Source organism: Cnephaeus nilssonii (assembly GCF_951640355.1).
Source record: "Cnephaeus nilssonii genome assembly, chromosome: 6".
Classification (NCBI taxonomy): Eukaryota; Metazoa; Chordata; class Mammalia; order Chiroptera; family Vespertilionidae; genus Cnephaeus; species Cnephaeus nilssonii.
This window is the reverse complement of record NC_137077.1, coordinates 28,956,700-28,966,695: the sequence shown is the minus strand read 5'-3', so window position 1 is coordinate 28,966,695 and position 9,996 is coordinate 28,956,700. Positions and strand designations below refer to the sequence as shown.

Below are 9,996 nucleotides of genomic sequence, written 5' to 3'. Positions count from 1 at the left end.
AACAAAGCTGTGCATGATTAGATCCAGGATAAGAAAAGAGATAGAAATAATAGATATATAGCAAGCAACAAGATCAAAGCATTCCCAAATCATTTTCTGCCCCATTTAATTATTTACTCATTCATTTTTTAAGAATACTTATTGATGATGTACCTGATATAAGAATGCTGTGGAATGCACTGGTGCTGGTTGGAAACTTCAGGAGATCCCCACTGAAATTCGAAACTACCCCCCAACAGTAGGCGAGGAGAAATGGAAGAAAGGGGCAGACCGCTCCAGATTGGTAGGCAGCAAGTTGAAGAAGTAATGTGCTTTGTGTTCTGGGTGGTCACAAGATGAGCAGATCTCTGCACCCTCCCGCCAGCATTTTACCAATTTATGGAGAGGCCTTCATAGGGCTCGGTCCTACAGTCCAGACGGTCTCAAAAGCATATTACTCTCTCAAGGCTATGACTTTGAAAACTGCTCCTCGTGTGGGAATGGTGGGCAGGATGTACATTCCAAGGACAGGGGAGAGGGGAGGAGCCTCAGGTTGCTCAGGTTGCCCAGATTCCTCCCAAGGGTCAACCAGCAGTCATGTCCACTCAATGACCTCTTCCAACAACTGGGCAGGTGATGAGAGAGAGAGAAAGAGAGAGGGGGGAAAGAGAGAGAGAGAGAGAGAGAGAGAGAGAGAGAGAGAGAGAGAAAGGAGAGTCCATATTCCCTATTCCCTAAGGTTCAATGTGGCTAAAACTTAATTAAACAATTTCAACATATTGCTATAAATTCTGAGACAGAGGTAAGCACAGGGCTTTTCCTAAGCAATTTTGGTGGGAAGAGGGGGATCCCGGGGTTTTCTGAAGGAGCAACTCTCAATAGGGATCTGAAGAATAGACTTTTCACCCAGTGATCAATGGATAAAAACCAATGGTCTCTGACCTCAATAAAGGTGTATCCAGGCAAAGTATCTAGTGTAAAACCTGTGCTATGCTAACTTCAGCAAGAAAGGAAAACACAAAAACTGCATTTCCAAATTTAGTCAGCTGGGGACATTGAGTCAGGCCACTTAAAACAGACACAAAGTTTAATCATTCCAAGGAGCTGAGTATTGTGTCTCTTATCTACTAATCTAAAATTGAATTCCCTGTTTAGCTATGACATAAAGACTATTTATAGGCACTTTAAAAAAAGAAGAAGAAGAAGAAAAGAAAACTAAAAAGCTTAAGCCCTGGGCACATTTCCTAAACCACAAGTGATGAGAAGAAAGCGACATCTAATGGCTGGTTACTTCAAAACAAATCCAGTTGTTCTCCAAAACTTAAGGGACTAGGAAAGAGAGACTTTGACAGAAATCATCACACAAAGACAGCCTCAAAAGTCATCCTGAAAAGTCAAAAATGTCATCCAGCCATCTGGGAAATTAGTTCAATGCACTCAATCTAATGTGCTGAGCTGCAGAAAGTTCGACCAAAAGGCATTCCAAAGATTAACCATAAACAGCTTACATGCTTTTAGACTCCTCATAAGATTTTTTTTTCTTGCTGTGACAAATAATAATAATAATAAACACTTACTTACTGCAAAAATGTACCAGACCCTCTTCTAAGGGCCTCATATATATTAACGCCTTTAAAGATGTTTTTACACAATCTACAACATTGACGCAAATGAATAAACTGTAAATTCTATTAGAATTCCTAAAGGTCAAAGTAGAAATAAATTAATGTTTTCAAAGACAAGAATATTAAATGGATTTAATTACTTCTTAGAAGAGAACCACAAAGGAATTTGAGACCTCATTGTTTATATATTGGGACTCAGGAGTTGTTGAAAATTCTATCCCATGAGAGGAAATGCAGCATTTTTACTTATTCTTAGTTATTTCTTTTTGTTCTTTGCTCTCTTATCTTGCTCATCTGTGAAAAGTATTTTTTCCAAACTTCTTTATCCCATACTGAATTTTACCAGTACTTTATAGGCGTATAAGGTATAGTTCCAAAAAGTTTCTCTCTTTTCAAATATCATTTCTCAAGTTCTAGAAACAGTCTCCAAGTGAATGGTAGAACTGAGCTTAGTAAGCAAATAGCCAGGCCAATACCAAGAATGCATATATGATTCACAATACATGTTTATCCTTTAGCAAAATATCTTCAGATGAAAATTAGACTATAAGCATTGTTCTATTTTGCCTACTAAAGAAGATATTTTAAATGTGTTAAACACCTTAACTAACTAAATATCGACCAATATAAACTGCTCCTAAATCCAAATGTAGTTTTATTTCTCATAAAAATAGTAGAAATATTTGTCCTCACCTACAGTTTTATCACTCAGTAAATTACGTGTGGTCTAGCCTATACATAAATTCAGTTTGAGAGACAGCTTTGGGATACAAGCTCATTACAGGATATTCTTTGGTAATAACCATTCCTTTGCAACTAATAAAAAAGACATTAATTTACCTCCTAAGAACTCGTAATTTGTTCTGAAGCATCTTTTGTTGTTATGTATACCATTCTCGCACTTGAAGGCCACACAGGTACCGATTGGCAATGACTGATCTCCTGATTTTTGAATGTATCTTTGCTACATGCAAAAGCTTTTTCTCTCTTTTGTAGTGGTCAGAACTGGAAAATATAGATTACATAACTTTACCAAAATGCACAAAACCCTTTGCTTATGCATTTCCAATCAAGAAAAGATTCTTTTAGGAACCAAAACTCTACATGACCCAATTGCCCTTTCTTAAAAATTAATGTATTTTTCACAGAATATGTTAAACCCATCCATTAACCAACCTGGTAATCCCCAGCTCCTTCCAAATCTCTTAAAGAGCTGGTCATTTTGTAGTCCTTAGAACAAAAGGACCACATATTTTAGGCATATAACAGAAGAAGCATGGAGAGTTCAATGGGTCCACTGCTGAATAGACAAAGTTCTGACCCATATTATTTATTAGTGACTTCCAAGTCCATTTGCAGGAATATTCTTTATTTCTCTCAAAGAACTAGAAGAGAAAAGGAGTGTAATTTTTCTTGTATGCTGTTAAGAAGAAATGTTTCAGTCAAGCTTCTGACTCTGAAAAAAAGAGCATGCTCTTGACCAAAAAAAAAAAATTTTTTTTTCAATTATAAACCTACAAAATTCCCCCTCCATCCTCTTCATCCTTCCTCAGGAAGCTCCATTTCCAGTCTTCAAGCCTTGTTCCAGTATCTAAAAGAGTGGCTTGCCCTGACCAGATGGCTCAGTTGGTTGGAGCATCATCCTGTACACCAAAAGTTTGCGGGTTAGATTCTTTTTTATTATTATTATTTATTTATTTAATAAAGGTTTATTTTTCAAAATGTACAGCCGGTGAGATCTGTTGTTCATGCATCTTCTCCAGCAGCTGGGGCGTCCCCACCTTTAGTGTTTCTGGTGTAAATCACTTGAGCTCTGTGCTTTGAGACTAGTTTAGTAAGTCCTTTACTAAGGAGCTCCTGAAGGGCTGCCCTGGCCAAGGAGCCGCGAATCTTCAGCCTCTCGGAGACCGCAGCTGGGGTTATCAGCTTGTAGTTGGGAACTTCCTTACAGAGCTTGTCACATGTGGCTTTGGCAAACAAGACCAGGTTATTGAGCTTGTCCTGAACTTTGCCTTTGGACCACTTCTTCTTGTTGGCCTTGCCGCGCCCTGCCCCCCTCCCCCCCTCCCCCCCCCCCACTTGTTCACGGGGTCTTTGTCTTTCTTGGCTGACTTTCCAGCATCTTTCTTCTTCTTTTCGTCCTTGGGTGGCATCGCGGGACTCAGCCTGTGGATTAGATTCTTAGGGCACATACCTAGGTTGCAGGTTCAATCCCCGGTCAGGGTGCAGACGGGAGGCAACTGATCGATGTTTCTCTCTCACATCGATGCTTCTCTCTCTCTCTCTCTCTCTCTCTCTCTCTCTCTCTCTCTCTCTCTCTCTCTCTCTCTCTTCCTCTCTCTCCCTTTCCCCCACTTTCTCTCTCTCAAACAATTTTTTTTTAAAAAAATCCTCGAGTGAATATTTTTTTTAAAAGGGTGCCTTATATATAGTTGCCTCAATAAATGTTTCTTGAGTTAATTAATTAGTTTTAAGTTTCTTTCCAACTTCTTTCACAGGTCAATTTCTCTAGCTAGAGTCAGCCTGTAAATAAAGTAATTTCCATTTCATCCTTATATTTCCGGAAGTGTGGAAAGAAGCAGTACTGTTTAACCAAACTAACAACTGAGCCAGGCCTTATGTCAGGGAAAAGGGAAGTGAGAGTGGCTAACACAGTTTCTCCCAAGACACTATCTAGTTAGGTCAGAAAAGAGACAAGGCAGTATTTTGCCTGGTCATAAGAGGCCTTGGTTTTCACACCATGAAATAAAGCCCTTGGTTTAGATGATGACTTTTCCACAAAGTGTAAGATAAAAACAAGTGGCTGTGGCAGCCAGGGAGCTTCGTGGCATAACCAAGAAGGAAATCTAATTCAACAAAAGTTCTGAGTGGGAATGATTCTCATGGGAAAAGCACTCTGAGAGACTAATTCCCAAGGATTTTCTCTGTGTGTGGCATGGCTTGGAGGAAGAGAAGGTAAACAGAGAAGTGTGACAGGAAGGAAATTCTGTGGATGAAAAAAAAAAAACACACACACACAAGGGACTTTTTAGTTGTAGCCATAGCAGCAAATTTTCAGTAGACAGAAATGCTTCTCAAACTATCTGTGGTAAACAACCAGGTTTGATTTTTATTTTTTTACTAGAGGTCCGATGCACAAAATTTGTGCATGAGTAGGGTCCCTAGGCCTGGCCAGCAGGGCAATCAGGGGCCCCCACTGGCACCTGCCTTGGCTGGCCTGGGGCCTGTGGGCTGAGGGCAGATGCTGCATTGAGTGTCTGCCCCCTGGTGGTCAGTGCTCATCATAGTGACCAGTGGTTCCACCAGTCGTTCCACCATTCAGCCGATTTGCATACTAGCTTTTATTATATAGGATTTCCAATTTGTTGCTAGCTGATCTCTGATCTTAGTAAAGGTAGAGAGAGACATTATGACACTTCAGCCCTAAAGTATGGAAAGTAAAGAGCATCATGAATGTAATATTATCTGGTTGCTGGAGGAATTTTAAAGAAATTTTGCAAAAGCCCATTAACAGTGAACACACAGTGAAAAGCCTACTTACAAACTAACAAGTTAGCTGGCTAGAGCTTTATAGATGCTGGCGGAAGACATGAGATTCACGAGTCAGAGGAAAAGGACAAGTTATTACTCACTACAGCAGCAGTGGCCAGAGTATCAGCCTTTGAGCCACTTCCTCCAAGCCCCAATACCCACAGAGCAATGCAGAGAGAGCCAATGATACCTGCATCCACCCTGGGTAGTGTTCCAGCAGAGAAAACTTGAATTTAGGAAATCTGAATATCTTATGAGAAATTAGCATGCCAGCCTTTGCCCTGGAAAGAGACATGGTCCTTATTATATTGTACAGAAAGCATGCTTAACCTTTGCTCCAGAGGGAGACACTATCCTTATCTGCAGGGAATATTATTCGGTCCCTATTGCTGCTGAAACAAACGACCACAAACTTAGTGGCTTAACCCATACAAGTTTATTAGCTTGCAGTTCTGGGGGTCAGAAGTCCAAGTGGACTTAAAATCAAAGTGTTAGCTGCTTTCCTTCTATAGAAGAACCCGTTTCCTTCCCCTTTCCAGCTTCTAGGGACCGAGAGAATTCCTGGGTCCATGGCCCCTTTCTTCCATCTTCAAAACTATCCAGATCAAGATGAGTTTTTCTCACGTTGACTCACTCTGATCACCTTCTCTGCCTCTCTTCCACTTTAAAGGATCCTTGTGATTACGTGAGACCCAACTGGACAATCCAGGATAACCTTCTTATTCTAAGATCCTTTAGCTGATTTGCATTCTTAATTTCATCTGCATTAATTCCCATCTACCCAGTAAGGAAGTATAGTCAAAAGATTTCTGGAATTAAGACATGGATGTCTGTAGAGGGGCCATTATTCTGCCAACCTCACAAAACTGAAAGAAAACCTGATCTTGGCTCCAGAGAAAGACAATATCTTTCAAGGCTGTTAGCTAAACAAACATCCTTGAGAAGATATTCCAGAACAAAGGGCAGTCAGTGCTTTCCTTCACAGGACAGGATATTCACCGTCAATGGTCCCCCAATACCTATCACAACCTCCTGCCCTTATATATTTGCATAAAACTGAGTAAAGATTTTTAATTGCTTTAAACTATATATTTTCTCTCATACTGTTGGTACTGTTTTATTTTGTTTTTAAATATTACACCTGTTTTAATTTGTTTTTAAATGTTACACCAAGGCGACATTGGTTTATATAGGTTCAAAAGGCTAGATAATTCCATGTACCTGTGGAAACTGAAATTATAACTCTTTTTAGCAAAAGTGTCCTAGTTTAATCAGGGACTATGATTCCATCAACCATTGTCAACTTGCAGAGACAATGAATACTTTCAGAAAACAAAGCCGTTTAAATAACCCCACAAAGTTGGTTTGGTGGCCAGCGCTGGAGGGAAGGTCCTTTTATATTTCATCTCAGTGATGGAGGATTTTCCATGTCAGGAAATTCTCCACACTTAACCTTAAATCTTGCTATTTGCAGCTTTAACCCATCTCCTCTTAAAATGTCCTCAGGGATATCTCTTTCACATGATTCTTAGTGTCTTCCAGAAGGAACAAAAGTAAAAGCTTCTCCTGACACTCCTTCCTAATAAATTGTTCTGAAAGAAATTTACCCTGTTCCTACCCCAAAACCATCAAGATGACTCATCAGTAAATTTTAATTTTCCAGGGAAGATGAATTCTATCCATCTGAAGTTATGCTCAGGGCACATGGCAGTAGAGGGTCATATTCTAACAAAACTAGCATACATGACTACAATTTCCCAACAGGTTGAGGCAAAGTGTCTCATTGAATGTACACTTTTTTCTAAAAACTGTTAGCTTCATGCCATCCAAGTGGGATTGTCTTGGATCCCATTCACTGTGGCTACCTGGGGGAGGTCCATGGCACCTCCGTAAACAGAAGCCAGAAGTGGGCCACCAGCCTGCAACAGCAGAGAGCACAAGCAAGAGCACTCAGCTGGAACAAAAGAACCGCAGAGGAGGAACCCCAACCATGAGAGGAAAGGGGTGTCCACCAACAAAAGCAAACATCGCAGGAGAGAAACAGTTCATTCTGAATATGGGCAAGCCCCCTTCTGCAAGAGGTCAAACAAGGAAGTTCTTGCCCCTTTCCCCATCTCACTTCCCTTCTTCCTGTTTCAATTGCCCCAATGAGTAACATTGGCTGGCAAGATGGCAAGAGTGAAGGAAGCACACAGGCAATGTGCTACCACAGAGGGATGGAAAAGTCCTCAAGTGGGAAGGAATGTTGGTCCTCAGACTTTTCTCTCATACTTTCAGGCCCCACCCCATGCTTAAATGGCTTCTGCACAACCCCAAAATCTATTTCACATGCACACACAGAGAGAAATTATGATTTATAATGTTCCTTCAATCTCTAAAATTTGGCAACTTTTGACATTATTTTTATGGGTTGGTCTTTACTAGCATTTAAAAACTCATAAAATCGGGTAAATTAAAACCTAGGACGGAAATATAAAAAGCAATTAAGCCTAACAAGGCAAAGAAGACCAAAAGGTAAAGAGGAATAAAGCACGATAAATGGAAACAGATTGAAGCAGACAAAGGGGCCCGATTTCCAAGAAGGACAACAAAGTATTTTTTAACCTAATTGATACCTCATGATAAAGTCAATGAAAGCAAGATGGCTGGAAGGTGGACTGAAGTCCCTGCCTCCAGCATCTATCTATCCCCACTGAGGGGATCATCAGCGTCGTTCCTTTCTGGAATGTGTATAAGGAAAATCAAGCTCTCAAGTTAAAAAGCTAGGAAGCCAAGGAAACTGCTGGGACGGTTGACTTGAAAAAACATCAGATAGTCAGACCCAGAATGAACCTTGAATCCAAAGATCACAATGAAGTAATGGGACTAAATTAACAGAAGCCAGAAAACAAGCAGAAACCAGAAGTTCGCCAGATTAACTAAGCCCAAACAGATCAGCCACCAAGATAACTTTGAAACCCAGACAAGTAGGCAGCAGTCTTCCAGGGTAGGCACACTTGCCTGGAGGTGTGTGAAAATTTTAGAATGGGTACAAAGTCACAGATAGTTTTTAAAAATCAGTTTTCAGATCCTCTATTTTTATAGCTACTTTTTCCTGTAATTGGTATGACTGATGCCTCATTCTCCTCCTTACAGTCACTTTCCTCCCAATTTGCAAAAGAAAGATCTACCACTCACACATCTCAAACCTTAAAATGTTCCAATACCAAAAAGGCAATTGGATAATCCATTAATCAAGGCCCCATAAACAATTTCATATATATATTTCTCACTGGATCTAATTAAGAGATGCGCCAAAACCGGTTTGGCTCAGTAGATAGAGCATCAGCCTGCGGACTGAGGGGTCCCGGGTTCGATTCCGGTCAGGGGCATTGTACCTTGGTTGTGGGCACATCCCCAGTAGGGGGTGTGCAAGAGGCAGCTGATCGATGTTTCTAACTCTCTATCCCTCTCTCTTCCTCTCTGTAAAAAATCAATAAAATATATTTTTTTTAAAAAAGATGCACTTCCTGTATGTTTTTTTACTTTTTAAAAATAATTATCAAAAGTTTTAATATTTCTATATCACTTTGAGCAACAGCAGACTATTAATAACCATAGTGATAACTCAGTACCATAGAAATTTTTTTTTTTCGCCGAAACCGGTTTGGCTCAGTGGATAGAGCATCGGCCTTCGGACTGGAAGGTCCCAGGTTCGATTCCGGTCAAGGGCATGTACTTTGGTTGAGGGCACATCCCCAGTAGGGGGTGTGCAAGAGGCAGCTGATCGATGTTTCTCTCTCATTGACGTTTCTAGCTCTCTATCCCTCTCCCTTCCTCCCTGTAAAAATCAATAAAATATATTTTTTTAAAAAGTGAAAAAAAAGAAATTTTTTTTTCATAGAAATATTTTAAGATAATAACCTTAATGTCACGGAAAAATAAATGCAATTTTTAACTTCAGCGAACATTCTTTTTGTTGCTATTTCAGTTAAGTTTACTAGGGTGAATGTATCGTTCAGGGTTCTTAAGAGAAACAGGACCAATAGGAGATAGATTTGTTTTAAGAAATTGGCTATGTTACTGTGGGGCTGGGAGGTTTGAAATCTGTAGGGCAGTCTGGTAGGCTAGAAACTCAGGTAGGAGTAAAGTTGCAGTCTTGAGGCAGAGTTTCATCTTCAGGAAATCTCAATTATTGCTCTTAGGGCCTTCAACTGATTGATTGAATAAATCGAAACATTATCAAGGGTAATCTACTTTAAAGGCGTTAACCACATCTATAAAAACCTTCACACCAACACCTAGATTAGTGTTTAGTTGATCAAATGGGTACTATAGCCCAGCGAAGTTGGCAGAAAACGAACCATCACAGTGAATGACAGACGTGCAAAAATATGTTACAGTAGGATAAATTCTATAACAGGAGTGGAATGAAAATAAATTTTGAAAAATAAAAGAAAGAATGCAATTTTTTAACATTGACATCAGATCTTCTTAAAAAAAAAATAAATATATATATATATATATATATATATATATATATATATATATACTTTTTTTATTTCAGAGAGGAAGGGAGAAGAGAGAGATAGAAACGTCAATGCTGAGGGAGAATCATTGATTGGTTGCCTCCTGCAAACCCCTTACTGGGGATTGAGCCCACAACTGGGGCATGTGCCCTGACTGGGAATAGAACCAGTTCGTAAGTCAATGCTCAACCACTGAGCCACACCACCTGGGCCAGATCTTTTTTAAAAGAGTATTTTTAAATATAATTACATATTTTGCAAAAATTTTAACTTACGTATATTGAAAAAATGAAATGTCAACATAAAAGTAAGCAAACTTGTATAAGTATTGATCATCAATATTCCTTTAGGGG

At 39.6% G+C, this 9,996-nt stretch overlaps 1 pseudogene across 1 annotated transcript; it reads right to left on the bottom strand.

The window, feature by feature from the left end:
• Window positions 1-3,338: 3,338 nt before the first annotated feature.
• On the bottom strand, window positions 3,339-3,757 carry LOC307101297 (small ribosomal subunit protein eS25-like; annotated as a pseudogene). Its single transcript has one exon. The product of its transcript is annotated as a small ribosomal subunit protein eS25-like (transcript).
• Between the last annotated feature and the right edge of the window lie 6,239 nt (window positions 3,758-9,996).